At 41.7% G+C, this 26,659-nt stretch overlaps 2 protein-coding genes and 1 pseudogene across 3 annotated transcripts in view; 1 reads left to right on the forward strand and 2 right to left on the reverse strand.

Moving 5' to 3' along the window:
- Positions 1–26,659, reverse strand: part of LOC309648134 (zinc finger protein 610-like) — a 412,471-nt gene that overhangs the window by 100,605 nt on the left and 285,207 nt on the right. The gene's annotated exons all lie outside the window — the stretch shown is intronic.
- Positions 1–26,659, reverse strand: part of LOC309648189 (uncharacterized protein) — a 284,457-nt gene that overhangs the window by 82,375 nt on the left and 175,423 nt on the right. The window lies entirely within an intron of this gene.
- Positions 6,913–26,659, forward strand: part of LOC309648238 (heterogeneous nuclear ribonucleoprotein A1-like) — a 64,896-nt pseudogene continuing 45,149 nt past the window's right edge. Inside the window, exons 1-2 of the transcript XR_014268676.1 lie at positions 6,913–10,785; positions 15,423–15,549. The product of XR_014268676.1 is annotated as a heterogeneous nuclear ribonucleoprotein A1-like (transcript). The remainder of the gene's footprint in view (positions 10,786–15,422; positions 15,550–26,659) is intronic.

Genomic DNA, 26,659 nt, shown 5'->3' on the forward strand with positions numbered 1-26,659 from the left:
AGCATTCCACCTCGTAAAAAAAGAGGTGCTCCATGGAGCTGTACAAAATGGAAAGCTTTAATAGGCAGATACTGGGCAGGATAAGAAAGTTATTAGTTAAAGAAAAGATAGTTTCTGGACTTCCCTGGTGGTCCAGTTGTTAAGACTCCGAGCTCCCAATGCAGGGGGCCCTGGTTCGATCCCTGGTCAGGGAACTAGATCCCGTGTGCCGCAACTGAAAGATCCCACATGCCACAACAAAGGTTCCAGGTGCCGCAACTAAGACCAGGGGCAGCCAAATAAATAAACAATAATTTAAAAGATAGTGTCAGGCAAGGTTACCTTTTTGGGGGAAAGGAGGGCAAAATCTTTTCCTGTCTATTACCTCACTAGTGTTGTTTAGGAAATTCTAGAGTGATTGGTTTAAGGTCACTTTTCTGGGAGGGATGAAGCTGCAATTAAGTCTGGGTTTGTCCTCTCAGGGGCAAGTGACTCCACCTTTGGAATTTTTTTTTTTGGCACTTCCTACAACCTGCTCCCCGTTCCTGAATATGCAGTATATGAACGTATTTCTTAATGTCCTTTTTTGTTCCTAAGTAAATGTCACAGCATGCACCCTGATTTCCATGAAGGGAAAATAGGAATATAGTAAGCATACGAAAAATATTAGAAAATTTCAAAATCATGCAATTTCAGTTTTGTCCCTGAAGCACTCAGTGCAATAATTTGAAAATATCTATATTCAAGACTTTTAAAAACGAACAGTATACGATAGGAAGATTCTGTTTGATAGATAAAGTAGAAATTTCATATATTCACCTCCAGAGCACTTTTTTTTGTTGTTGCTAAATTGCAGTTATGGTCATTCACTGGATTAGGATGGAACTTCACCCAAAGATTGGTTTGGTCATTGAGACTGATTTTAACATCGAAATGTTAGGAGAATGTTTGTCAGCTTTCCAGGGAGATGGGAGAATTCCAAGGTGTTCAAAAAATGATTTGAGGAAACAGATAATGCTGACTGGCCTGGTACCTTAAGGTGATTCCTGAGTGGTGCTTATAGGTGGATACCTATTTATGCTTTGAATTCCCAACTGGTATTGAAGGAGGAAGCCCTTGGGCTTTTTCTTTTTTTTTAAATTTATTTATTTTTGGCTGTGTTGGGTCTTTGTTGCTGTGCATGGGCTTTCTCTAGTTGCGGCAAGCAGGGGCTACTCTTTGTTGCAGTGCGTGGACTTCTCATTGTGGTGGCTTCTCTCATTGTGGAACACAGGCTCTAGGCGCACGGGCTTCAGTAGTTGCGGCACACGGGCTCAGTAGTTGTGGCTCAGGGGCTTAGTTGCTCCACGGCATGTGGGATTTTCCTGGACCAGGGAAGTCCCAAGAGTATTAAAATTTTGATTTCCAAGTATGGTATTAAGCTATAAGTTACATGGTTGATTTTCTACTATAATAAAATATTTTAATACAATTTTTCCTTAGCATTATTTTTTTCCCACACTTTACATTTCACACGTTCTCATTTTACAACAAGAGGTAAATCAGTGGGTTGTTTGGGGAATTTTGTGACGAGACAATCCACATGTATAAAGTTAGGTGAACTATAAACATGATGAAAGAGTGTTCCTTTAGGGGTTCACTTCAGTGAAAGTACTGGAATGGCAAATGGTGAACTGAAGTCTTTTAATTTGGGAGTTGGCTGTGGTTAAGTGCTTCAAAATCAAGTGTGTGGAGTTGAACCAGCATGCAATGAACTGAATGAAATTTTAAGAATGAATGAGATAGAAAGACCCCAAGGACTTCCCTGGTGGCACAGTGGTTAAGAATCCGCCTGCCAATGCAGGGGACATGGGTTCAAGCCCTGGTCTGGGAAGATGCCACATGCCACGGAGCGACTACGCCCGTGAGCCACAATTGCTGAGCCTGTGTGTCTGGAGCCTGTGCTTTGAACAAGAGAGGCCACAATAGTGAGAGGCCCACGCACCGCGATGAAGAGTGGCCCCCACTTGCCGCAACTAGAGAAAGCCCTTGCACAGAAACGAAGACCAACCCAGCCATAAATAAATAAATAAATAAATAAATAAATAAATAAAATTAAAAAAAAAAAGAATCCGCCTGCCAATGCAGGGGACACGGGTTCGAGCCCTGGTCCGGGAAGATCCCATGTGCCATGGGGCAACCAAGCCCGTGTGCCACAGCTACTGAGCCCGCGTGCCGCAACTACTGAGGCTGCGCACCACAACGAAGAGTAGCCCCCGCTCGCTGCAACTAGAGAAAGCCCGCGCACAGCAACGAAAACCCACCACAGCCAAAAATAAATAAATAAGTTTATTTATTTAAAAAAGAAATAAAGACCCCAAGATTCCAACTATAGTTTGTGACAAGGAGAGAGTCTCCATTGCCAAATGCCTGGAAGCTATCCTGCCATTTTCCAGTGATGTAGTGACATTCAGAGCCAAAGTATCTTGCAGAGAAAATAAGATCTGTGCTACTTCCAACTTGACAACTGACACCCTATATTCTCCAGTTAGAATTTGTTCTCAACCAAAAATAATATACTTTTCTTTGATAAGTGATCTTGGGACTTCCCTTGTGGCACAGTGGTTAAGAATCCGCCTGCCAATGCAGGGGACACCGGTTTGAGCCCCGGTCCAGGAACTAAAATCCCACATGCCGTGGAGCAACTAAGCCCATGCACCACAACTACTGAAGCCCGCGTGCCTAGAGCCCGTGCTCTGCAACAAGAGAAGCCACCACAATGAGAAGCCCGCGCACCGCAACGAAGAGTAGCACCCGCTCTCCGCAGCTAGAGAAAACCCGTGTGCAGCAACGAAGACCGAACGCAGCCAAAAATAAATAAATAGATAAATAAATTAATATAAATTTATTTTTAAAAAGTGATCTTAATTTCGCTTTTTTTTTCTTTTTTTGGCTCCGCCACGTGGCTTGTGGGATCTTAGTTCCAGGACCAGGGGTCCAACCTCATAGCAGTGAAAGCACGGTGTCCTAACTACTGGACCTCCAGGGAATTCCCTTAATTTCAATCTCTATTATCTTTCTTACCAGACTTCGAGTAAGAATCATTGTTATTAATGCTTTAAGCATAATAACTCATTGAATTTTCATCGCTGAAAAAGACACTGATGTTTATTCTCATTTCAGAAATGAAAGAACATAGGACAAATACTGGTTTAAAGACTCATTCAACTCCACCTCAGCAAGTGCCTGGGTCAGGATGTGAAGCCATGTTGTCTGACTGCAAAAATAATCTCTTAAGGCAAATTGTTTTCGATTCTTTAACTACTCAGTATCCATAGTTAATTTTATGAGTATCTCTTGCCATTTTTAAATGGGTTATCATCATATGTAATTGTTGTTATGGTAACTGTTATTTTTATACAAGCATACCTCTTTTTTTTGCTTTCTTTCTTTCTTGTTTTTTTCTTGGTTGCGCTGTGTGGCATGTAGGATCTTAGTTCCCCAACCAGGGATCGCACCCTCACCCCCTGCAGTGGAAGCTCAGAGTCTTAACACTGGACCACCAGGGAAGTCCCAAGCATACCTCTTTTTATTGCACTTTACTTCATTGGCTTCACAGATGCTGCATTTTGGAAACTGAAGGCTTGTAGCAACCGTGCCTGAACCAATCTTTGTGCTCTTTTTCCAAGAGCATTTGGTCACTCGGTGTCTCTGTGTCAAGTTTTGATGATTTTCACGATATTTCGAACTTTTAACATTATTCTATTTGTTACGGTGATCGTTCATCAGTGATTTTGATGTTACTGCTGTGACTCACTGGATGCTCCGACGACTGTCAGCATTTTTTTAGCAGTAAGTTGTTTTGTTTGTTTGCTGCTTCAGTCACCAAAAGGGAGATTTCTGCTTGACAGGAGGCCGTCCTGCTCGCAAATAGTAGACTGCGAATGGGCCTTATTTGATGTTTTTCTTGGGGCCCAGGTTGTTGGTGTGGCCACAGTTCTTCATGTGGCAATGACAGGGCAGGGGTGCAGGGAAGAATAACACGTGGGGCAGGTCCTCTTGTCCCAGTTGTATTTCTGGGCGAGCTGCTGAGGGAAGGCTCCATGAAGCCGCCCTTCAGGCAAAGCACCAAGTGCAGGGTGGACTCTGGATATTTTGGTCTGAGACAGTACGACCACCCGCCAGCTCTTTGCCCATAAGAATCAGGTGCTGCTAGTCAGCTAAGATGCAGTCAGGGTCCTCACAAAGATCTGTGTCTCTGCATCCACTCAGCCACCCCCTTGACAAGAGCAGCGATAAAGTTTTTAAAATTAATTAATTAATTTATTCGGTTGCACCGGGTCTTAGTTGCGGCAGTCAGGGTCCTTAGTTGCGGCGTGCGTGTGGGATCTAGTTCCCTGACCAGGGATCGAACCCTGGCCCCCTGCATTGGGAGCACAGAGCCTTAACCACTGGACCACCAGGGAAGCCCCGAAGTATTTTTTTTTAAATTTTTCTTTTATATTGGAGTATAGTTGATTAACATGTGTTAGTTCAGGTGTACAGCAGAGTGATTCCATTATACATATACATGTATCTATTCTTTTTCAAATTATTTTCCCATTTAGGTTATTACAGAGTATTGAGCAGAGTTCCCGTTATAGTCTACAGTATAGTGTAAATATAACTTCAATATGTACTGTGACCCGCTTTATTACAGTAACCACTTCATTGCACTGGTCTGGAACTGAACACACAATATCTCTAAAGTATGGCTGCAGTTTTATTTCACAGGCCAGTATTACAAATGAGAGGTTCTGGTTCTTTGTTGCAGCAGGCGGCATCTTTAGTTGCCGCATGCAAACTCTTAGTTGGCGGCACGTGGGATCTAGTTCCCTGACCAGGGACCGAACCCAGGCCCCCTGCATTGGGAGCATGTAGTCTTAGCCACTGGACCACCAGGGAAGTCCCCGTGAAGTTTTTTTTAAGCCACAGAATTTTAAACTCAAGATTCTTTCTGAAAGGCTCCATTCTATACCCGTCACAAAGTAAAAATCCTATTTGTCAGGTAGGATAGTCTTTACTTGTGAGTGACAAACCACCTGGAATTTAGTAACTGAAAGAAGTAGGAAGTTTATCATTCTCGTGTAACGGGAAGTCCAGAGGGCGCCATGCGGGATGTGGTGGGTTCTCTGCCCCTTCTACCTCCAAGACCACTTATTCGTCACTATTTTTTCTGGCCATGCTGCGTGGCTTCCATGATCTTAGTTCCCCCGGCAGGGATCAAACCCAGGCCCTTGCAGTGGAAGCTCCGAGTCCTAACTGCTGGACCACCAGAAAATTCCCTCTTCACTTTCCTTATAGCAACATGGCTTCTTATGACTAAGAAGGGTGAAGATTGAGAGGCAAAACCCTGTTAATTTTTAGATTGTGTCCCATTTTCATGAAAACAATAATTTCACGTTTTTCCGAATATTAGCTAACTTTAATAAGAAATGAGAATTTTTGAATTTCATATTTCCACCTCAAAAACAGAGAAAGGTAAGGGGAAAAGATGTTAGAAACAGATTTGTCAGCTGTCTTTGTTGTTTATCCTGAGAGTATAATAGTCCATGCAATATGCTTAGTGACATACGTCAGACAAAGCCAAATACTATATGCTATCACTTGTGTGTGGAATCGAGAAAATAAATCCAAGAAGTATATATAGCAACCGAGAAATAGACTCACAGATAAAAAAAAATGTAGGATATCAGTGGGGAGAAGGAAGGGAGGAGGTGCAAGATAGCAATATCATATTAAGAGATCCAAACTACTAGGTATAAAATAGATAAGCAGCGACTTCCCTGGTGGCGCAGTGCTTAAGAATTCACGTGCCAATGCATGGGACACGGGATCAAGCCCTGGTCCGGGAAGATCCCACATGCCACGGAGCAACTAAGCCTGTGCGCCAAAACTACTGAGCCTGCGCTCTAGAGCCCGCGAGCCACAACTACTGAGCCCGCGTGCTGCAACTACTGAAGCCCGCGCGCCTAGGGCCCGTGCTCCGCAACAAGAGAAGCCACTGTAATAAGAAGCCTGCGCACCACAACAAAGAGCAGCCCCCGCTCGCCGCAACTAGAGAAAGCACGCGCGCAGCAACAAAGACCCAACGCAGCCAAAAATAAATAAATAAATTAAATTAAAATAGATAAGCAATATCTTAAGTAACATATTGTGTAGCACAGGGATTCATAGCCATTATTTTGATAGAACTTCTAAGGAAGTATAACATATTAAAATACTGTGTCACTATGCTGTATGCCTGCAACTAATATAAGTATTCCAACTAATATAGTATTGTAAATTCCCTTGGACTCAAGGTCATGTACATACCAGTTTGGAGACGGCCATACCAGTTTACCATAGGTATGATCCTGATGGGTCAAGAAATCTGCATTGCACTGTTATGATCATTTACCAGCGACTTTTGCACATTCAATAGGATTGGAGAGTGTAATTGCCCACACTGAAGCCTTAACAAAATTCACTCAATAGGCTTTAAATGATATTAATCAGGCTATTAGCCTACTGAATTCTGAGGTCTCTATGATGAGTAAAGCTGTGCTACAAAACTGCATGGCCCTTGACATCCTTAGGGCATCTCAGGGGAGCACCTGTGCCATAATTCAAACTGCATGCTGTGTTTTCATACCTGATGAATCCTCTGATGTAACACATTTAATGAACCATATGAAAAGTCAGATTTCAGCCTTAAAGTGACCCATTCCCTAATCTTGACTTCTTCAAAATCTGGTTTGGCGTAGGAAGCTCTTGGCTTAAATATTTACTTATAATTCTATCAATGCTACTTGCTATATTACTTCTATTTTGCCTGTTTAAGAAGGCGATTGTTTCTTGTATTACCAAATGTGTGACTGAGCCTCTGATAAAAATAATGATGAGTAGGTGACCTGAAGGACTTGACCAGCTACATAGTTTTTATGAGATCAATGACTGTAACAGTGTAACACTAGTTATGGGGAAGAAGCAACAAGAGGGATTTTTTTTCCCCCGTGTACCATAACAGAATAGTAAAACAGGTGGTCCAGAGACGTTTTGCTACTGTTAATAAGGCCTAGTCCAGTAATAGCGCAGTGAGTGGCCTATCAATAAAATCCTTCCCCGACCTAGGAACGAGCATTCCTAGCACCACGCTAAGAAATGGTCATGAAATGCCTCCCGAACAGGTTTGAACTTATGGCCATGAGGGGGCGCTGCAAACTAAACTTGGAACTTGCCGTCTGACTCTACAAGGCTTAAATCAATAGCTGGTGAAGTGGGTGACCTTCAAGACACCGTAAAAGTATTTTAGTGTGGAGATCAGGAATGAAGCACTCTGTGCGCTGTAAAAACGGTCAGAACAGGCCTTGGGATGTTTAGATATTTTCAGGAGAAGATTTTATGAGCCCAAATTCTTGAATCTCCTCGTATCTAGATAAGCACTAAATCATTAATGAAGATATCTGTTCCTCATGACTAGCAATAACCTCCACAGGAATGGTAACAACATTCTGCAAAAATGCGTGCTTGATTGCATTTGTCCCCCTTCACCAAAATAACAGTTATAGTGACTTTTCCACCCTACCTCTTCAGACCAGTTCCTCAGAGCTATCTGAGACTGTCTCCTGGGGTATAGTCCTCATTTTGCCCCAAATAAAACAACGCACCTCTCGCGTTGTGCATTTTTTCCAGTCGACATTCTCATAAAAAGAAAAATATTTTTTCCGTTTTTTTTTTATTTTTTGCTTTCTGTTTTTATGGTACCTATATGGGATGATGGATGCTTACTAAACTTATTGATAACTATTTCAACATATGAAAGTCAGAACATTATGCTGTACACCTTAAATTCATACAGTGATGTATGTCAAGTACGTCTCAATAAAACTGGGGGGAAATGTTTTAAGAGGCAAATAAAACACTTTGGGGAAAAAAATGAACAATGCAATTTACAACAATTTTTTTACAGTGTATTGCTCTTTTTAAAGCAATGGTTAGTGACGGAAATGATCACACGGCTTAGTCCTCCAGTCTCAAGACTCCGGGATTTGTCCCTGAGCCTCTGGAACTGACACGTGTTGTCATTCAGCCTCATTCGGCCACCTGGCTGAATGAGAAACAGAAAGGAAAAACTGTTCGGTAGGGTGTCAGCATGAATGGGCCATTCTACACGGGGAAAGTTTTGTATCTTCCATTCTAGTTTGTAATATAGAGCCAAGTCCAGCTCTTCTTTCCTTGAACTGCCTAAATTAATTCTAATTGCAGGAAACGTTCCGGGATGGAACTAGCGCCCCACAGCTACCGCTTGGAGACCCACGTTCCCAACCACTGAATTGCTTGAGCCGCAGGAGCGGGACGTGAGAGAAACCTTCTCTCACGCTTTTTATTGAAACCGTTTTCAACTTGTCAGGAGGAAACATCTTAGTTTCAGACACAACTGAAAGCTTTTATCTTAAACCTGTTCCAGATAAGAACTTAAGACGAGCGTATTCATGGTACCTGAAAGTACCGTTACTCGCCCCGCCTCCAGACGCCGACTGAGCGGGTTAGGGCCCCCCTCCCGCCGCCTCTAACCGGTAGCGCTCCGCCCGGGCCGCGCTCCCGGAAGTTCCGCCTCTAAATCTGCGCGTGCGCAATTTCTTACGGAACCGGATGTTTAGCTCTCGGAACGACGATCGCCCTGCGGAGCGTAAATTTCTCTTTTCTAGTGTAAATCTGTGCTACGCGGTCCACCCTTACTCCATCCTCAAGGTCTCGGAGTCACTTCGGACCTAAAATCCCATCACCCGGCCCTCCGTCCGCAGTAAATCCAAACGTCGCCGATACAGGTCGGGTATGTTTTTCTTTGGGTTTGAATTCGCTCTGAGGCTGGTCGGTTCTCTTGGCTTTTCCGCCTTCGGTCCAGGTAGACACCTCCATTCGCGATATTTTCCTGTTTAAAACCCTTTAGTACCTCCGCCCTCCCCCTCGCCGCTCCATGTAACGTCCTCTTCCGCGAAGTGGATGCGCGCCGCGCCCCCCGCCCCGCCAGCCTCGCCCTCTCGGCCCCTGGAGGGCAGGCAGGTCGCCCCGCAGAGGTCTCTCCCCGGTCCTGGGATTCTGCAGAGCCCGCCCCTATCCGGAGACCCCCTCCCTCCGTCCCAGCCCCACTGCCCTCGCGTCTCCTCGGGCCGGTCCTTCGGCTCCCCCGGCCTCCCTTTCGTAGTCAGCCCTTCCCCTCACCCTGCGTTGGGGGAGGTGACCTGGGCCAGTCGCCTGACACCCATGGTTCTTCCATCCCAAATTCCACCCGATGGAAAATGGTCTGTTGCGGTTGGCGGGCATCTTATTCAGTCTCCATCCCTGTAAATACGTTGGCGAGGTGATCAGGAGAAGCAGAGACAGAGAGAGGCTGAGAGAGAAATAGAACAACTGAGGCAAAAGAATGAGGGAGCATCGATAGGAACATAGAGGATGGCTGAGCGACCTGTAGATAGACTGTAAAATGAAAGCGATTATGCCTTGAAAGGAGCAAGTGAATGAAATAGAGAAGTATATAAAAAGCTGGATCTCCAGAGTTTGACATAGAGCAGCATAGAGAGGAGGGCTCTGTATCACCGGTAGCGGGCGGCGAACAGTGGTGAGGCCCTTCACACAGAGAGTCGGAGAGAGGATAAAATGCGGAACCATGGCCTTCATATAGCATTGTGGTGCTGGGAGAGTATGAGGACAAGGGATGACAGGGAGAGCAGGAAGGAAGCACAGCCTCTTGCCGTGCCGGAGAGTGGGGAGGAAGGGAGAGTAACAGGGATAGAAGGGGTGTAACCTGGAGGGCAGAGAGGGAGCACAGATAAGGGAAGGAAGAGGCAGAAATACATAGAGATGTAGGACAATCAGGAAGGGTGGAGAGAGAGAACATCAAGAGGGGGAGCAAGTTGCAGAGTGGGGCAGGACAGGTGTGAGAAAAGAAACAGAGAGGAGGGCAGAAATACCAGGAGAGTAGAGGGGAAGAGAAAGAGAAAGAAATAGGGAGACCCAAACAGAATGAAATGGAAGCACATAGTAGTGCAGACGGAAGGGGGGAAACTGGATGCAGTCACAGTGTATTCCTCATATGTACAGAATTTTTATGCATCGGTTATATATCTATACATCTGGAAAAGAAGAAGAAAGTGGGAGGTGTGCTGGGCTTGCTTCCTGTGAGTGGCGCTCAATCCAGCCTTCACATTAGATCGATGAGGCATTTTGCGTACGCGTGTTTTCTACCCCCCGACTAGAGCTGTCCCCTCATATCGTCAGGGTGGTGTGCGGCCTCAGTAGTAGTTAACGTGCCCCAGGTGATTCCAATCTGGATCCGTCACTGAACATCAGGACTCTGAGTTCCCCCCGTTCCTGAGGGCTGAGATCTGGGCTGAGGCTGAGGGGCTCTGCTCTGCGTGGGGATGGATCAGGGCTGGTCTGTGACCTGCAGGGGGTCATCGGGTCCAGCTGAGGTGCCCGCTGCAGCTGTGTACGTGAGGGCCTCACCAGGAGGGGAGCCTGATCTGAAGGAAAGTGTGGGGAAGCTCCCTTGTTGGTCTCTGTGTGGGAGTTTACTGTCCTGAGCCCCTCCTGGGACAGTGGGCAACAGGGGACTGTCTGTTCCACATGCTGAGGTCTTCCCTGTGTGTGTGGTGGTGACTCAGGAAGGGGCTGTGTCAATTCTAAGCATTAAACAGCCTGTTTCCAGCTTTGAAGATCGACCTCTAAAGACTCACGTTGTCTGAGGAAGAAGCCCGGAAGAGGAGGGAGAGGAAAGAAAAGGAGTCAGAAATGGCTCTTTCTCAGGTAATGTCATATTCTCAGTTGATTTTTCTGTCTATTCTTCCTGAAATGCTCTTATTTGGACTGGGTAAATTTGTGTGACTCTGAAGTATCCCGCCTGACACCAGTACATTCACACCCATCCAGGTCCTTCCCTCAGGGCCTGTCATCTCCACTTAGATCCCGTCTCCCCATGACCCAGTGACCTGGAACTTGTGAAGAGGCTCCGCTGGGTGTAGTCCTGGACAGGGCTTCACACGCACAGGTTCAGACGTGGTGTCAGTGCTACTGGGCAGCAGGGATTGCTTAGGGCCCCATCAGGATGCACTGTCTGCTCTCTGTAAACCGGGATAAAGAAGCTGCACATGGAAGTCAGGTATTAATATGCACAATAGTGGGGTAAAATCTGGAAAATAGACCAGTAAGCGGAAATTCTTCCTGACTTTTTCCAAGGCAATTGAAGCTAAATGACTGAGTCACTTTGTTCTAATCCTAATGATTGAGAATGAAATGGAATGGGAATTCAGAAGCAGACTTCAGTGATGATGGGTGTTTTATTGCTTCATTGAATTTAAACTGTGAAATCAACCTAAATTTCTGACAGTTGGAAATTCTTTAAGTCACTTTCATCACCTCCATTCCTCAGAAGTTGTCTTTTTACTCTGTGGATTATATCCTTTTACACACAGAAGTTTTTATCTTTGATGCAGGTATGTTTCCAGCTTCACTCTTTTTTAATTAATTTATTTTTAAAAATATTTTTAAAAATATTTATTTGTTTATTCATTTATTTGGTAGTGCTGGGTCTTAGTTGTGGCATGTGTGGTATCTTTATTGCGGCATACAGGATCTTCGTTGCTGCGTGCGGGATCTTTTAGTTGCGGCATGCAGACTCTTAGTTGTGGTATGCATGTGGGATCTAGTTCCCTGCCCAGGGATCAGACCTGGCCCCCTGCATTGGGAGCACAGGGTCTTAAGCACTGGACCACCAGGGAAGTCCCCAACTTCATTCTTTGTTTTTTAATATAAATTTATTTATTTATTTTTGGCTTCATTGGGTCTTTGTTGCTGTGCGCAGGCTTTCTCTAGTTTTGGCGAGTGGGGGCTACTCTTCATTGCGGTGCGTGGGTGTCTCATTGTGGTGGCTTCTCTTGTTGTGGAGCACGGCTGTAGGCACACCAGCTTCAGTAGTTGTGGCACCCGTGCTCCGTAGTTGTGGCTCGTGGGCTCTAGAGTGCAGGCTCAGTAGTTGTGGTGCATGGGCTCTGCAGCATGTGGGATCTTCCCGGACCAGGGCTGGAACCCACGTCCCCTGCATTGGCAGGTGGATTCTTAACCACTGTGCCACTGGGGAAGTGCCTTTTTTTTTTTAGTTATTTTTTTAAATGTTTATTTATTTACTTATTTATATTTTTGGCTGTGTCGGGTCTTAGTTGCACCAAGCGGCCTCTTCGTTGCGGTGCACATGCTTCTCTCTAATTGTAGCACTGGCTTCTCTCTAGTTGTGGAGTGTGGGCTCTGTAGTTGTGGCACTCGGGCTTAGTGGCCCTGCGGCATGTGGGATCTTAGTTCTCTGATCGGGATCGAACTGGCGTCCCCTGCATTGCAAGACTGATTCTTAACCACTGGACCACGAGGGAAGTCCACCTCCACCAGGTTCATTCTTTTGCTAGTAGGTATCTATTTTCTCAGTACCATTTCTTATTGAGACTGTCCTTTCCTCTTTGTGTAGTCTTGGCATCCTTGCCAGTACATTTTTTGTATTTACCAAGGATTATTTCTTAGTTTTCTAATCTGCTCCACTGGTTTATGTATCTGTGTTTATGCCAGTACCACATCATCTTGATTACTTTGTAATATGTTTTGAAATCTAAAAGTGATGGCCTCTACCTTCTTTTTCAAGAGTATTTTGGCTATTTTGGGTCCCTTGTGATTGCCTGTGAATTTTAGCATTATATTTTCTGTTACTCCAAAAATTGCCATTGAAATTTTGATTTGGATTCCATTGAATCTATAGAACTCTCTTGGTAATATAGTGATTTTTAGACTATTAACTTTTCCAATCCATGAGTGCAAAGTGTCTTTTTTTTTTTTTATTTGTATCTCCATGGATTTCTCTTAGAACTTTTAGTGGTTTTCAGTGTACACGTCTTTCACCTACTTGGCTCATTATTTTCCTCTGTATTGTATCCCACTGATGCTTTAGAAAATAGGATCGTTCTCTAATTTTCTGTTGACATTGTTCATTGTGTATAGAAATGCAACTGGGGACTTCCCTAGTGGTCCAGTGGTTAAGTGCTCCTATTGCAGGGGGCCCGGGTTTGATCCCTGGTCAGGGAACTAGATCCCACATGCATGCCACGACGAAGAGTTCGCACGCTGCAACTAAGAGCTCGCATGCTTTAACTAAGACCCGGAGCAGCCAAATAAATAAATCAACAAATATTAAAAAAAAAAAAAAAAAAAAAAACCCAGAACTACTGTTTAAAAAAAAAAATAAAAGAAATGCAACTGATTTTTGCGTGCTCATTTTTTATGCTGCAACTTTTCTAACGTTGCTCTTTGGAGTAGTAGTTTTCTCTTGGAATTTTTTGATTTCTACATATAAAACTTGTCGCCTAAAAATAAGATAATTTTACTTCTTTTTCAGTTTGGATAACTTTGAAGTTTTTCTTGGTGTCCAATGGCTCTGTCTGGGACGTTCAGTAGTTTCTTGAACAGTAGGGTGGAGTGTGCATCTTTCTCCTTTTTGTTGTAATCATTTAGCAGTGTGGACTTCCCTTTTAGTACAGCTTTCACTGTCTGTTAGAAATTTTCGTATGTAGTCTTTTTGTTTCCATTCAAGTATTCTTACATTTTCCTTGTGATTTCTTCTTTGGTGATTGCTTCTTTAAGAATGAGCTGTGTAATTTCCACATTTGGCAGATTTTCCTGTTTTGCTTCCGCTTTCTATTTGTAGTTTTATTTCCTTGTGTTTAGAGAAGATACTGTTTATGATCTCAGTCTTCTCTAATTTGTTCAGATTTGTTTTGTGGGAGATGTGGTCTGTCCTGGAGAATGTTTTACACATGTTGGAGAAGGATGTGTTTTTTGCTGCTGTTGTTGGGTGGAGTGTTCTGTACATGTCTGTTAGGTAAACTTGTACTGTAGTGTTTTTCAAGTCCTCTGTTTCCTTATTGATCTTCTTTATGTTTCCATGTGTAGGTAAACCCAGGATATTGAAATCTGATACTAATATTGTGCTATCTATTTCTCTCTTTATTTCTGTTAAGATTTGCTTCATTTTAGGGCAAGCAATGATGTTAGATGTATACATATTTATTATTGTTCTAGCTTTTGGTAATTTTACCCTTTTACTGTTATATAATGTATTTTGTCTTGTGTTTGTGTACTTATTTTATTTTGTCTGATATAGTGTAGTCACCCCTGCTGTCATTAGGACGGAATTTTTTTTTTCCTTTCACTTTTCGCCTTTCCATGTCCTTATATTTGTGAATGTTAACAGTTCCAACTCTGACACACTCTCTCTGTGTTTCTTGTTCTTGTTCTCTGTTTTCCTCCTGTTACTTCCTCTAGTGGTCCCTGCTCAAGCACTCTGTACAGTGGTGAAAGGCAGGAGCCCTGGCCAGCCCCCTTCACTCCACTGTAACTTCAGAGAGAATGCACTGAGTGTTTCCTTCTTCTTCTTTTGTTTTTTAATTAAAAAAATTTTTTTTGGCCGCACCTCGTGGCATGTGGGATCTTAGTTCCCTGACCACGGATCCAACCCATGCCCCGTGCTGTGGAAGCATGGAGTCTTAACCACTGGACCACCAGGGAAGTCCTGAGTGTTTCCTTCTTATTTCCTTCTTATCGTATCATTTGGTGAAGTGTTCTTGCTTAATTACAATATATTTTTTCCATATTCTTATTTGTCATGACTTTTAATTCTCCAGGAATTGTTAACTTTATTTTTGTGATAATTTGTTTCTTAATCTGTGGAAATTATGCATAATACTAATAAAATTTATAATGTTGCATCAATGTTTTATTAGTAGGAAAAACAAACTTTTTATGGCTTTTGTTACTGCCTGCTTATGTATGTTTAAGTGGAGAAAAATGGTATGTATATTTTTGAATATAATTATTTTATTGAGATTGCCCTTAAAGTATTCTGTTTTTTTCATGTTAGTACCACTTAGTAGAGTTGATACTTTTTCACCTCGCCAAAACTTCTGATATTCAAATGAATAAAAATGAGTATGAAAAAAAAATGCAAAAATATGTCCTGAGACAACACCCCTCATTGTGACTTTTGTTTAAAGCCACTGTGGCCTTTGTCATTTCTGAACTCACAACCCATACCCGTAACTCATCTAGATATTGAATATCACTTAGTGTTTAAAACATAATGTGTAATACTTCTGCATAGACAACGAATTATTGAATTTTATTTGTATGTATTATATTTCATGTATTGTCCACAAATATGAAAAAATCATGATTTTATGAAAAAGCATAAGAAGTAAAACTTAGAGATGTACAATTTGCTCTGAATCCCTTTACATAGATCTGTCAGAATACACACTTCAACTGAATTGATCCTTACCCTTCTCTTGTCATTTGGTGTGAAAATGAGAACTCTCCTCAGGGCCCCTTGGTGAAATGTGTTTTCATTTCAGGCACAGTTAACCTTCAAGGATGTGGCCATAGAATTCACTGAGGAGGAGTGGGAATGCCTGGACCCTGGTCAGAGGGCCTTGTACAGGGACGTGATGTTGGAGAACTACAGGAACCTGCTCTCCCTGGGTGAGGATAACTTCCCTCTAGATATTGCCATCTGCCCTTGGGTATCTTTGCATTTTCCCTTCTGTGCCTCTTGGGAGCACCTGTTTTTCTTGACTGATCTAAAATGCCTGCTGACCGAGATATGAAAACCTTCAGGATGCAGCATCAGGAGTTTAAATTTTTATTTAGTTATTTACTTGATGGCCTCACTGCACAGCACGGCGTGTGCGATCTTAGTTCCCCGACCAGGCCGCAAACCCGCGTCCCCTGCAACCCTGCATTGGAAGCACGGTGTCTTAACCACTAGACCACCAGGGAAGTCCCGGCATCAGTTTAAACCTAACTTTCCTCAGATGATCTGTCCACTTCATGATACATCGGGAGATGTTTTAGAGCTTACATATTTACAAAGTTCATTGGAAGTTTTGGACATACCCACTTTCCTGTTTTCTACCCATGTGCTTTTGAGTTAGGAGTTGTAGGAAGTGAGCTGCATTTCTGCTTTTTCGTTTTTTTTTTTTGAATTTAATTTATTTTTTTATACAGCAGGTTCTTATTAGTCATCCATTTTATACACATCAGTGTATACATGTCAATCCCAATCTCCCAATTCATCACATCACCACCCCCACCCCCCGCCGCTTTCCCCTCTTGGTGTCCGTACGTTTCTTCTCTACATCTGTGTCTCAATTTCTGTCCTGCAAACCGGTTCATCTGTGCCACTTTTCTAGGTTCCACATATATGCGTTAATATACGATATTTGTTTTTCTCTTTCTGACTTACTTTACTCTGTATGACAGTCTCTAGATCCATCCACGACTCTATACAAATGACCCAATTTCGTTCCTTTTTATGCCATCTGTCGATGGGCATTTAGGTTGCTTCCATGACCTGGCTATTGTAAATAGTGCTGCAATGAACACTGGGGTGCATGTGTCTTTTTGAATTATGGTTTTCTCTGGGTATATGCCCAGTAGTGGGATTGCTGGATCATATGGTAATTCTACTTTTAGTTTTTTGAGGAACCTCCATACTGTTCTCCATAGTGGCTGTATCAATTTACATTCCCACCAACAGTGTAGGAGGGTTCCCTTTTCTCCACACCCTCTCCAGCATTTGTTGCTTGTAGATTTTCTGATGATGCCCATTCTAACTGGTGTGAGGTGATACCTCATTGTAGTTTTGATTTGCATTTCTCTAATAATTAGTGATGTTGAGCAGCTTTTCATGTGCTTCTTGGCCATCTGTATGTCTTTGGAGAAATGTCTATTTAGGTCTTCTGCCCATTTTTGGATTGGGTTGTTTGTTTCTTTAATATTGAGCTGCATGAGCTGTTTATATATTTTGGAGATTAATCCTTTGTCCGTTGATTCGTTTGCAAATATTTTCTCCCATTTTGAGGGTTGTCTTTTCGTCTTGTTTATAGTTTCCTTTGCTGTGCAAAAGCTTGTTTCATTAGGTCCCATTTGTTTATTTTTGTTTTTATTTCCATTATTCTAGGAGGTGGTTCAAAAAAGACCTTGCTGTGATTTATGTCAAAGAGTGTTCTTCCTATGTTTTCCTCTAAGAGTTTTATAGTGTCCGGTCTTACATTTAGGTCTCTAATCCATTTTGAGTTTATTTTTCTGTATGGTGTTAGGAAGTGTTCTAATTTCATTCTTTTACATGTAGCTGTCCAGTTTTCCCAGCACCACCTATTGAAGAGACTGTCTTTTCTCCATTGTATATCCTTGCCTCCTTTGTCATAGATTAGTTGACCATAGGTGCGTGGGTTTACCTCTGGGCTTTCTATCTTGTTCCATTGATCTGTGTTTCTGTTTTTGTGCCAGTACCATATTGTCTTGATTACTGTAGCTTTGTAGTATGGTCTGAAGTCAGGGAGTCTGATTCCTCCAGCTCCGTTTTTTTCCCTCAAGACTGCTTTGGCTATTCGGGGTCTTTTGTGTCTCCATACAAATTTTAAGATTTTTTGTTCTAGTTCCGTAAAAAATGCCATTGGTAATTTGATAGGGATTGCATTCAATCTGTAGATTGCTTTGGGTAGTATAGTCATTTTCACAATATTGAGTTTTCCAATCCAAGAACATGGTATATCTCTCCATCTGTTGCTATCATCTTCAATTTCTTTTATCACTGTCTTATAGTTTTCTGCATACAGGTCTTTTGTCTCCCTAGGTATGTTTATTCCTAGGTATTTTATTCTTTTTGTTGTAGTGGTAAATGGGAGTGTTTCCTTAATTTCTCTTTCAGATATTTCATCATTAGTGTATAGGAATGCAAGAGATTTCTGTACATTAATTTTGTATCCTGCAACTTTACCAAATTCATTGATTAGCCCTAGTAGTTTTCTGGTGGCATTTTTAGGATTCTCTATGTATGGTATCATGTCATCTGCAAACAGTGACAGTTTTACTTCTTCTTTTCCAATTTGTATTCCTTTTATTTCTTTTTCTTCTCTGACTGCCATGGCTGGGACTTCCAAAACTATGTTGAATAATAGTGGTGAAAGTGGACATCCTTGTCTTTTTCCTGATCTTAGAGGAAATGCTTTCAGTTTTTCACCACTGAGAATGATGTTTGCTGTGGGTTTGTCATATATGGCCTTTATTATGTTGAGGTAGGTTCTCTCTGTGCCCACTTTCTGGAGAGTTTTTATCATAAATGGGTGTTGAATTTTGTCAAAAGCTTTTTCTGCATCTATTGAGATGACCATGTTGTTTTTTTTTTTTTTAATTTATTTTATTTGTATTTATTTTTGGCTGTATTGGGTCTTCATTGCTATGTGCGGGCTTTCTCTAGTTGCGGCGAGCGGGGGCTACTCTTGATTGTGGTGCACAGGCTTCATTGTGGTGGCTTCTTTTGTTGTGGAGCACGGGCTCTAGGCATGCGGGCTTCAGTAGTTGTGGCACGTGGGCTCAGTAGTTGTGGCTCACAGGCTCTAGAGCACAGGCTCAGTAGTTGTGGCACATGGGCTTAGTTGCTCCGTGGCATGTGGGATCTTCCCAGACCAGGGCTTGAACCCATGTCCCCTGCATTGGCAGGCAGATTCTTAACCACTGCACCACCAGGGAAGCCTGGTCATATGGTTTTTATTCTTCAGTTTGTTAATATGGTGTATCACATTGATTGATTTGCGTATATTGAAGAATCCTTGCATCCCTGGGATAAATCCCACTTGATCATGGTGTATGATCCTTTTAATGTGTTGCTGGATTCTGTTTGCTAGTATTTTGTTGAGGATTTTTGCATCTATATTCATCAGTGATATTGGTCTGTAATTTTCTTTTTTTATAGTATCTTTGTCTGGTTTGGATATCAGGATGATGGTGGCCTGATAGAATGAATTTGGGAGTGTTCCTTCCTCTGCAATTTTTTGGAAGAGTTTGAGAAGGATGGATGTTAGCTCTTCTCTAAATGTTTGTTAGAATTCACCTGTGAAGCCATCTGGTCCTGGACTTTCATTTGTTGGAATATTTTTAATCACAGTTTCAATTTCATTACTTGTGATTGGTCTTTTCATATTGTCTATTTCTTCCTGGTTCAGTCTTGGAAGGTTATACCTTTCTAAGAATTTGTCCATTTCTTCCAGGTTGTCCATTTTATTGGCATAGAGTTGCTTGTAGTAGTCTCTTAGGATGCTTTGTATTTCTGTGGTGTCTGTTGTAACTTCTCCTTTTTCATTTCTAATTTTATTGATTTGAGTCCTCTCCCTCTTTTTTTTGATGAGACTGGCTAATGGTTTATCAATTTTTTTTATCTTCTCAAAGAACCAGCTTTTAGTTTTATTGATCTTTGCTATTGTTTACTTTGTTTCTATTTCATTTATTTCTGCTCTGATCTTTATGATTTCTTTCCTTCTGCTAACTTTGGGTTTTGTTTGTTCTTCTTTCTCTAGTTCCTTTAGGTGTAAGGTTAGATTGTTTATTTGAGATTTTTCTTGTTTCTTGAGGTAGGCTTGAATAGCTATAAACTTCCCTCTTGGAACTGCTTTTGCTGCATCCCATAGGTTTTGGGTCATCGTGTTTTCATTGTCATTTGTCTCTAGGTATTTTTTGATTTCCTGTTTGATTTCTTCAGTGATCACTTGGTCATTTAGTAACGTATTGTTTAGCCTCCATGTGTTTGTGTTTTTTATGTTTTTTTCCCTGTAATTGATTTCTAATCTCATAGCATTGTGGTCAGAAACGATGCTTGATACGATTTCAATTTTCTTAAATTTACTGAGGCTTGATTTGTGACCCAAGAAGTGATCTCTCCTAGAGAATGTTCCATGCGAACTTGAGAAGAAAGTGTAATCTGCTGTTTTTGGATGGAATGTCCTATAAATATCAATTAAATCTCTCTGGTCTATTGTGTCATTTAAAGCTTGTGTTTTCTTCTTTATTTTCTTTTTGGATGATCTGTCCATTGGTGTAAATGAGGTGTTAAAGTCCCCCACTATTATTGTGTCACTGTTGATTTCCTCTTTTATAGCTGGTAGCAGTTGCCTTATGTATTGAGGTACTCCTATGTTGGGTGTGTATATGTTTATAATTGTTATATCTTCTTCTTAGATTTATCCCTTGATCATTATGTAGTGTCCTTCCTTGTCTCTTGTAACATTCTTTATTTTAAAGTCTATTTTATCTGATATGAGTATTGCTACTCCAGCTTTCTTTTGATTTACATTTGCATGGAATATTTTTCCATCCCCTCAACTTTCAGTCTGTGTGTGTCCCTAGGTCTGAAGTGGGTCTCTTGTAGACAGCATATATATGTGTCTTGTTTTTGTATCCATTCAGCAAGCCTGTGTCTTTTGGTTGGAGCATTTAGTCCCTTCACGTTTAAGGTAATTATTGATATGTATGTTCCTGTGACCATTTTCTTAATAGTTTTGGGTTTGTTTTTGTAGGTCTTTTTCTTCTCTTGTGTTTCCCACTTAGAGAAGTTCCTTTAGCATTTGTTGTAGAGCTGGTTTGGTGGTGCTGAATTCTCTTAGCTTTTGCTTGTCTGTAAAGCTTTTGATTTCTCCATCGAATCTGAATGAGGTCCTTGCTGGGTAGAGTAATCTTGGTTGTAGGTTCTTCCCTTTCATCACTTTAAGTATATCATGCCTCTCCCTTCTGGCTTGTAGAGTTTCTGCTGAGAAATCAGCTGTTAACCTTATGGGAGTTCCCTTGTATGTTATTTGTCGTTTTTCTCTTGCTGCTTTCAATAGTTGTTCTTTGTCTTTAACTTTTGCCAATTTGATTGCTGTGTGTCTCGGCGTGTTTCTCCTTGGGTTTATCCTGTATGGGACTCTCTGTGCTTCCTGGACTTGGGTGGCTATTTCCTTTCCCATGTTAGGGAAGTTTTCGATTATAATCTCTTCAAATATTTTCTCAGGTCCTTTCGCTCTCTCTTCTCCTTCTGGGACCCCTATAATGCGAATGTTGTTGTGTTTAATGTTGTCGCAGAGGTCTCTTAGGCTGTCTTCATTTCTTTTCATTCTTTTTTCTTTATTCTGTTCTGAGGCAGTGAATTCCACCATTCTGTCTTCCAGGTCACTTATCTGTTCTTCTGCCTCAGTTATTCTGCTATTGATTCCTTCTAGTGTATTTTTCATTTCAGTTATTGTATTGTTCATCTGTTTGTTTGTTCTTTAATTCTTCTAGGTCTTTGTTAAACATTTCTTTCATCTTCTCGATCTTTGCCTCCATTCTTTTTCCGAGGTCCTGGATCATCTTCACGATCATTATTCTGAATTCTTTTTCTGGAAGGTTGCCTATTTCCACTTCATTTAGTTGTTTTTCTAGGGTTTTATCTTGTTTCTTCATCTGGTACATAGCCCTCTGCCTTTTCATCTTGTCTATCTTTCTATGAATGTGGTTTTTGTTCCACAGGCTGCAGGATTGTAGTTCTTCTAGCTTCTGCCTTCTGCCCTCTGGTGGATGAGGCTATCTAAGAGGCTTGTGCAGGTTTCCTGATGGGAGGGACTGGTGGTGGGTCGAGCTGGCTCTTGCTCTGGTGGGCAGAGCTCAGTAAAACTTTAATCCACTTGTCTGCTGATGGGTGGGGCTGTGTCCCCTCCCTGTTGGTTGTTTGGCCTGAGGTGACCCAACACTGGAGCCTACCCAGGCTCTTTGGTGGGGCTAATGGCGGACTCTGGGAGGGCTCACGCCAAGGACTACTTCCCAGAACTTTGCTGCCAGTGTCCTTGTCCCCATGGTGAGCCACAGCCACCCCCCACCTCTGCAGGAGACCCTCCAACACTAGCAGGTAGGTCTGGTTCAGTCTCTATGGGGTCAGTGCTCCGTCCCCTGGGTCCAGATGCGCACACTACTTTGTGTGTGCCCTCCAAGAGTGGAGTCTCTGTTTCCCCCAGTCCTGTCAAAGTCCTGCAATCCAATCCCGCTAGCCTTCAAAGTCTGATTCTCTAGGAATTCTTCCTCCCGTTGCCAGACCCCCAGGTTTGGAAGCCTGATGTGGGGCTCAGAACCTTCACTCCAGTGGGTGGACTTCTGTAGTATAAGTGTTCTCCAGTTTGTGGGTCACCCACCCAGCAGTTATGGGATTTGATTTTATTGTGATTGTGCCCCTCCTACTGTCTCATTGTGGCTTCTCCTTTGTCTTTGGATGTGGGGTATCTTTTTTGGTGAGTTCCAGTGTCTTCCTGTCGATGATTGTTCAGCAGTTAGTTGTGATTCCAGTGTTCTCGCAAGAGGGAGTGGATTTCTGCATTTTAACTGTTCCCCGTGTATGCAGAAGGAGGCAAGCAGTGGGTAAGTTTCTGAAATATTTTTCTAGATCCCTCAGTAGTGTCCTCAATCCTTAGCTGAATAACGAACCATGATTCTGGAAAAGCCACAGCAAACCATGTTTCTTTTTTCTCAGGTGTAGGACTTTCTGTTTATCATCTGAATATTTTACCCATATTGAGCATGAGGCGGAGTGCTGGGCTGTGGAGAGTGACATGAATGCAGCTTGGGGATGTATCGAAGTGTGAACACAGGTCAGATCTCAGAAGGGCAGAAGGGAAGCCTCATTATTAATGGTGTTTGGGAACTCTGCCCTAGTCAGACAGTTATAGGGCTCTGTCCTTCAACATGTAAAATGTATTCTTTCACCCTCCAGTGGGTCTGCCGCTCAAACAGACACAGAAGCACAATTTTTATCACGATCTAAGACACTCGCCATCTGGCTCCTGCGTACTTGCTGTTGCTTGTCTTTGAGGAACATGAGGCAGGCTGTTTTATGGAGGTCCCTTGCCCTGTCATCTCTCCTTCAGGGCATGATTCCACTGGACGCTCAGTTGTCAGTCCAGTCGCCAATCCCTGAATGTTTCCTGCTTCCGTCCCCATTTGATATTTTTAGGAAGCCTCATCAGAAGATGGGAAAACACTGGCTGCTCTTTGATTCCATCTGGCACCTCAGAACCTGCATTAATCTGTCTCAATCCCTATCTTCTTGTTTAGATCCCTGAGCCATTTCTGTTTTTAAAAAATTTTTAAATTTGTTTTTGGCTGTGTTGGATCTTCATTGCTACGCATGGGCTTTTCTCTAGTTGCGGCAAGTGGGGGCTACTCTTTGTTGTGGCGTGTGGGCTTCTCGTTGTGGTGGCTTCTCTTGTTGCGGAGCACAGGCTCTAGGTGCGCAGGCTTCAGTAGTTGTGGTGCGCAGGCTTCAGTAGTTGTGGCATGTGGGCTCGGTAGTTGTGGCTCATGGGCTCTAGAGTGCAGCCTCAGTAGTTGTGGCACACGGGCTTATTTGCTCCATGGCATGAAGAATCTTCCCAGGCCAGGGCTCGAACCTGTGTCCACTGCATTGGCAGGCGGATTCTTAACCACTGCGCCACCAGGGAAGCCCTGTAATATTTTTCTGCTACGTACAAATCACTTCAAGCTATGTAGTGGAGTGGTCATCATGGATGTGAGAAAGTATCAACAGAGCCTGACTGATAAGTCTTTCCAGGTTTTTTTTCTGATTTTGAGGAATGCCACAAACCCATGTCTCACAGTTACTAGAATTTCATTTTATCCCCATTCTCAATGACAATTGTCATCTCTGGTCTTTTTAATGAGAGCTATTCTCACAGGCATGATGTAATATCTCATTGTGATTTTTATTATCATTCCTCCTGAGGGCACCTCTGAAAATTGGGAGGCTTCCTCCAGTTCAATCTCAATGCAATTTAAGAAAGAACTGGGGAGTCAAAGGCCAGCAAATTGTCATGAACTTTCCTACACTTTTTGGTTTAGTGTTTTCGGGATAGGCAATTGCTTGGGTGGTATGGCTTCTTAACTCATTTGTAGAGTTTTCCCAAAGGCTTGTATGTTTATATATTGTTTTAAACTTGGGTTCCTCATGTGTTAATGAGTGCCTTTTGTTTACTTTTCTGCTATCCTGCTGATATCACTCCTCATTGGTTTCATTTTTTTCCTTGCAAAGCTAATGTTAAGAAATATAATGATATGATTTTTAGTAATTTGAGAGGTAGACTAATTTTAATGTTTGATCACATGCAGCGTTAGCATGAACTTTTGATATTCTAAAGCCAATACATTTCTTTGTTTAAAGTATATTTATAGTTAATATTTTAGTAGCATTCTTTCTTGTGTTCACATTCTTAACTAATGTAATCATATCCTTAAAATGCTCAGACTTTGGCTGTTAATATAACTAGAGAATATTTCATTTATTAATATTTAATTTTGATTGACAGATGATATAACATTTCAGAATGTTTTCTGCTTCTTCATGGGCACATAGTTTTATAGGAGTTATTTAGAAAAATATTTTCGTTATATCATGGACATTTTATAGCAATTACTCTATTACCACGAAAATAGTGTCAGGGCTCTTTTATGTCAGGCAAATTAGATTTAAAGTTATAGATAAATTTAATATCATATTACGTGCTTCTTAGATAACCACCATCCGCAACCACCATCAGTGAGCATTACGTTAAATTACAGTAGTAGCAGTCAGGGACTTCTTAGACAACCACCATCCGCAACCACCATCAGTGAGCATTACGTTAAATTACAGTAGTAGCAGTCAGGGATTGTTGTGGTCCTCAGGAACTGTAATTTTTCTCCACAAACTCCGTTCATTTTTCAGAATTATTCTTCCTTCCTCTGTGTCTTTGCCACTGGATTAGTTTCTGCCCTAGAGCATTGCATGTTTGAGATGTGAACATTTACTGCTTTTCCCCTTGCATACTCTTTTGCCTCAGCAAATTACTTTGCTGATGCCTTCCTGCTGCTAGAACTGTGGGCTTAGTGTAGTGTAAGAGTGTTGGGTGGGAGGGACACAGCCAGTCTCTAAGATGTGTTTTTTATTCTGACATACCATCTCCTAGAACCACAACATCAATTCAGCTGTGTTTCAATGACAGTGCACACTTGGTGAGTTGAGAATGTTTCTGAAAAACTTTGTTCCCATTTACCAATTCCCACAGACAATTACAAGTTCCTAATGAACATCACTAGAGTGTAGTAGAGACTTTCCCTTTTTTATGACCCCTGAAGGCAGTCGGGGGTTCACATGGAGGAAACAGAAAACTCAAAGGTCTTACACTGGTTAGTGATGTTAAATATATTTTCTTTCTCCTACTTTTATTCTGTATATTGATTTTAGTGATACGTCTCTTACTCTTTTTGCCCATTATCTAATTTTGCAGCCCCGTTCCATCAAGGCAAGCCAAGGGACCAGTTTTGGCAAATAAGTTGTGAGTGGAAGTAATGAATTTCTCATCTGAATCACCAAGTCTGTATTTTTAATAAGTCACAATATCACACCTAAGAATTCTGATTTTACAGATATACCCAGGGTGTACGTAAACATTTATCCACATTAACATGCTGTAAAAAATTGTCAATAGAAGCATTTTTCCTAACAGCCAGAACTTTTAACTTTGAGCTAATTTCTGTACACCTGTAGAGTTCAGATGGAGATCCTTTTTTTCCCCCCCACTATAAATATTCTTTTGACTAGCACCAGTTTTTCAGTTATTCTTTCATTAAATTGTCTTGGTGCCTTAGTCTGGTGGGCTGCTTGGGTTGAGGGTCATCTTAAGAATATGTTTTCTCACACTTAAGTCCAGATGCACATCCTGGTTCTCTGACTGGTTTCTTTGTCTATTGAGGTCATGTACATAATCCTCTGAGTCTACTTCCTTTCCTTGAAAGATCTTGATAATTTTCCTCAAGCCTTTTCAAAGGAATAAGTACTGTTAGATGGCTTTGAATAGTGTATTTTTTATAGTAAAAACTCAAGTTATTTTGGCTGAAAAGATATATTATTATTCTGTTATTTTTATTATACTATCTCTTTGTCTGGATTATATCTTGTATACCTTATTTTTGTAATTTGTTCCCGACAATATTGTATCTGACCGTAATTAAATAAATTTACAAGTTGCTCATTCTTCATTACATGTATGCCAGAGCCAGTGAACTGGATGTTTAAGGTCCCTGCATATGTAGGGAGTTGCTCATTTATTGGCTGCTCATATAACTGGAGAATGTTTCATTTATTGATAATTAGTTTATTTAATTTTGATTTCCAGATGGTGACCTTACAGATGTTTTATGCTTCTTCATGGGTACATAGTTTTATAGGAGGTTTTTAGAAATATTTAGTTGTTTTAAAAAAATGTTTTATTGGTACTTCTCTGGTTGTCCAGCAGTTAAGACATCTTGTTCCCAATTCGGGGGGCACTGGTTCGATCCCTGGTCGGGGAACTATGATCCTGTATGCCACATGGGCCTGGTCAAAAATAAATTTTTTTAATAAAATTCTTCATTTTCTCTGTGTTATATTTGTTTCCCAGTTCTAAAGTGGCAGTCATTTAGATTATTCATTAGGTAAGCTAGTTTTGGTTTATTTATTGTTACAATATAGTTTTGGTTCTTTAGCATTTATTCATGTATAATAAGTATTCTGAAAAAATATATACATATACACACACACACACACACACACACACACACACACACACACACACATATAGTTTAATATCCTTTTCTCCTCGAGTAAAGATTACCAGTATGTTTACTGATAATTGGTATGTGCTTTGGCATCATGGGTGAAAACTACACTTTGATAGCTAACAGCAGTTTTTCCAATGTGAGTATTTTTGTCATAGGTTGTTTAAAAGTGTGCCATAAA

This window comes from Balaenoptera physalus (assembly GCF_965194825.1).
Source record: "Balaenoptera physalus genome assembly, chromosome: 19".
Classification (NCBI taxonomy): domain Eukaryota; kingdom Metazoa; phylum Chordata; class Mammalia; order Artiodactyla; family Balaenopteridae; genus Balaenoptera; species Balaenoptera physalus.